Source organism: Lycium barbarum, chromosome 1, assembly GCF_019175385.1.
Source record: "Lycium barbarum isolate Lr01 chromosome 1, ASM1917538v2, whole genome shotgun sequence".
Lineage (NCBI taxonomy): Eukaryota > Viridiplantae > Streptophyta > Magnoliopsida > Solanales > Solanaceae > Lycium > Lycium barbarum.
Window position 1 is genome coordinate 19,039,163 of NC_083337.1, and position 4,411 is coordinate 19,043,573.

At 36.8% G+C, this 4,411-nt stretch overlaps 1 non-coding gene across 1 annotated transcript; it reads left to right on the forward strand.

Moving 5' to 3' along the window:
* The first annotated feature begins 465 nt into the window (after nt 1-465).
* On the forward strand, nt 466-571 carry LOC132618937 (small nucleolar RNA R71). The gene has a single exon (XR_009574397.1). It is a non-coding gene; the product is annotated as a small nucleolar RNA R71 (small nucleolar RNA).
* Nucleotides 572-4,411: the final 3,840 nt, after the last annotated feature.

Consider the following 4,411-nt stretch of genomic DNA (forward strand, 5'->3'; position numbering starts at 1 on the left):
ATATTTACAGGTGTTGTTTTAAATAGTTTATATTTTCCTTTTAAAACATCTTAGCAACATTTCTTAGCTCTTTTCTTAAAATTTCAGGTATCTTATTTAGCATTAATTAATTAACCTAAGTTTGGCTGGATAACCGTAGTTAACGGATTCTAAAGGATGCCTAACCCCTTCCCTTCAGGATAATATAGAACTCTTACCTAGAATCACACTGGTTTAGCAGACTATTAACAGAGGTTTAGTTTTAACTTTACCTTAGTTAATAATTAGGTGTCCTAATTCACCATAAAATCAATTAGGTGGCGACTCCTTAAAATAAAGCAATATAGGAATCTCCAATATGTTGTACTCCGCTTCAACCCTGGTTAAAAAGGGGTATAACAGCATCCCCCAGCTGCAGTATTGACAGCAATTTGATTCATTGTATCTAACCCCTTGTAGAACTTCTCGGTGAGAATAGCATCCGGAAACCCGTGAGTTGGAGATTGAGTTAGATAGTACTTGAAACTCTCCCATGCCGAATATAATTGTTCCCCCGGAAGTTGTTTGAACTCAAAGATCTTATCCCGAAGTTCAACCTTTTTGCTTGGTGGGAACCACTTATTCAAAAATGTATTGGCTAACTCGCTCCAGGTGTGAATAGAATTGTTGGGGAGCTTTTCATACCATTCCCTTGCTTGGCTAGCCAAGGAATATTTAAAGACCCGTAACCGAAGTGCATCAGCAGAAATAACACCTTGGGATTGTTGAGCACACACATGCAGGAAGTTCTTCAAATGTCGGAGTGGACAATCCTCCGAAGAATTTTGGAAATAACCTTCAAGTTTCAGCAGCTAATAGATAGAATTATCAATTTTGAAAGTAGCATTTCCAGTCCTAAAAGGGACCACAACAAAAGCATAATCAGCTTCATTGATGAATTCCGCAAATATATTCTCATCCTCATCCTCTTCTGGTGCAGGTGGGTTCACTTGGAGTCCACCTTGGTTTCCTTGATTTCGATTCTGTCTTCCTGCCATGTTCACCTAGTTCACCACAACAGCAAACAAGGTGTGATGGAATAGAAATTTTTTTAAAGAAGAGTACACAACAATCAGTAATTTCAAAACCGTATTCCCCGGCAGCGGCGTCAAAATTTGATACGCTCAAATTACACCTATTAATGGCGTAAAGCGGACGTTGTCAAATATAGTAACCCAAACAAGGTTGGGGTCGAATCTCACAGGGAATATGGAGAGAAAAAGGTACTAATTATTTATGTAACTAATCTCTAGAAACTTTAATTTTATTCCGAATAGTATAGAGGAGAGATTTGGTTTGTTTTCGCTATTTTGAAGTATTTGGAATTTGTTTGGATTGGGAGAACCAAAGTTGTGTCCCCGTAGTGATTAGATGTTATGCTATGGGTATCAATATGATATATTTCTAATGGGTCGGGGTTTTGTATGCACTTAATCTCTAATGCACTTTCTAATATTTTCCAATAGTTAGAAAGTATTTCTTTTCATGATTTTCCCAAATGTAGAAAAGTTGTAAGTAAGATCGATTAAATATGCCAAGTAGAACTCATCTTATCCCTAAGTGAGTTCATTAAACGAGGGTTAGCATCCCGAGTCCTTGTTGTATTATTTCAAATCACACCCTAGTTCATCTTTCCAAATAAACTAGGGTTTGTGCATAAGCAAGTGTTTGCAACCACTAACTAACAATGAATGTGAGAAATAATAAAACACATCACAACTCATTATATATATATACAATGTTAGACGCCCATTACATAACACTCATCATTTGGGTCCACAACTTTGATTAAGGAAACTACTCACACATGATGGTCTCAAAAGTAGTAAGCAATAAATGAGACATAAAGCTTACAAAGTGTGATAAAGATGATGGAAAATGGAATCTGATTGTCTTCACTAAGTTCCAAAAGTGGAGTAATCAATGCTCACCCACCAATGGAACTTTGTTCACGTGCATAAACTGAAAACTGGCTGCTAAAAATAACCTAAAATGTTCTTTAAATAGGCTCCAAAAAACGCACAGCAGCGACTGACAAAATTTCCCCCGATAGCAAGATCGACGGACCGTCGATCGTTCGACGATCCGTTGATTCCTCCGTCCTTTGTATCTTCAGCAATGTGATCCATTCGACGGTGCCGTCGACCAGTTCGACGCTCCGTCGAGTATTCCGTCTTTCTCTCTTCTTGTTGACAGATCTTGATTGACGACACAAACGACAAAGCGTCGATCAGTTCGACGCTTCGTCGATGTCTTCGTCCTTTGTCGTCTTCAACTAATGTCATTACTGGAAAATCGAGCTTATCGACACTTCGAAGGACGGTCCGTCGGCTGATCGACGGGACGTCGATTCTTGCTATCGGGGGCAATTTTGTCAGTCGCTGCTGTGCGTTTTTTGGAGCCTATTTAAAGAACATTTTAGGTTATTTTTAGTAGCCAGGTTTCAGTTTATGCATGTGAACAAAGTTCCATTGGTGGGTGAGCATTGATTATTCCACTTTTGGAGCTTAGTGAAGACAATAAGATTCCATTTTCCATCATTTTTATCACACTTTGTAAGCTTTATGTCTCATTTATTGCTTACTACTTTTGAGACCATCATGTGTGAGTAGTTTCCTTAATCAAAGTTGTGGACCCAAATGATGGGTGTTATGTAATGGGCGTCTAACATTGTATATATATATATATATATATATATATATATATATATATATATATATATATATATATATAATGGGTTGTGATGTGTTTTATTATTTCTCACATTCATTGTTAGTTAGTGGTTGCAAACACTTGCTTATGCACAAACCCTAGTTTATTTGGAAAGATGAACTAGGGTGTGATTTGAAATAATATAACAAGGACTCGGGGCGCTAACCCTCGTTTAATGAACTCACTTAGGGATAAAATGAGTTCTACTTGACATATTTAATCGATCTTACTTAGAACTTTTCTACATTTGGGAAAATCATGAAAAGAAATACTTTCTAACTATTGGAAAATATTAGAAAGTGCATTAGAGAATAAGTGCATACAAAACCCCGACCCATTAGAAATATATCATATTGATACCCATAGCATAACATCTAATCACCGCGGGGACACAACTTTGGCTCTCCCAATCCAAACAAATTCCAAATACTTCAAAATAGCGAAAACAAACCAAATCTCGCCTCTATACTATTCGGAGTAAAATTAAAGTTTCTAGAGATTAGTTACATAAATAATTAGTACTTTTTTCTCTCTATTTTCCCTGTGGGATTCGACCCCAACCTTGTTTGGGTTACTATATTTGACAACGTCCGCTTTACGCCATTAATATGTGTAATTTGAGCGTATCTAATTTAATCGAGATTATCGACGCTTCGAAGGACGGTCCGTCGGCTGATCGACGGGACGTCGATTCTTCATTTCTGGCCAATTTTTCCTTTGTTCTTTGTTTTTGCTTTTGGGCCATTGTTTTCCTAAAACACAACAAAAACATATTAACAAGAACCAGGCTTACTTGAAAACAACCAAAATTTATAGAAAAAAGGCGTCGAATGTGCCACAAATCCGCGACACATCAGCACACACAAGTTCTAAACGACTATCCAGACCTCTCAGAAATGACGGAATTCCGAAAAAGGTTTGTTTGCCCAAAAGTCAACTTCGGGTCAACCACTTTCAATTTTAAGCCTATATTTTCACCAAAGTTACCCGAATCCAGTCTAGACACCTCGGGAAGCGTGTCAACGGTCCCCTCGGGTCAGAAGGGAGCTAATCAATGCTCGGGAGCGGGCGAAAGTGACAAAATAACTATAACGACCAAACGGGTCATTACACCCCTTATCAGAAAAGGGTTAGGCCGGGTCACTCCCGTTTGGGCTGGACTCGGTCCGAAAAAAAATTGGACCTGTTCCCCCCGCCCCTCCCTTTCACACACACACACACATATATATATATATATATATATGTATGTATAATGTATGTCGTGAGTATTTAAATGTATATACGTGCATGGATAATATAACAAATGGACAAATAACAAGAATATCGATTATCCACCATAGTATTTTAATTATAAACAAATTAGGATGTAATTAACCTATTAATTAATTTAAAATATGTCTAATTGTGTAAACAAGCTCAATTTCGTAAATATAGCCTTAATTAATTTTAATCTAATTGATTATTGCAATTAGGCCATTTTTAGCTTAATTAGTCAATTAAAGTTCAATTACATTAATGGCCTTAATTAATTTGAGCCAAATGAATTTGTCCATTTCAATTAAGGCCATAAGAGGCCAAATTTGCAAAAATGACCCCAATTACATCAATAATGAATTGATTGGTTCAATTGTGGCCATAATGTAAAAAATTAAATAATTAAAACCAATTTGCAATAATGACC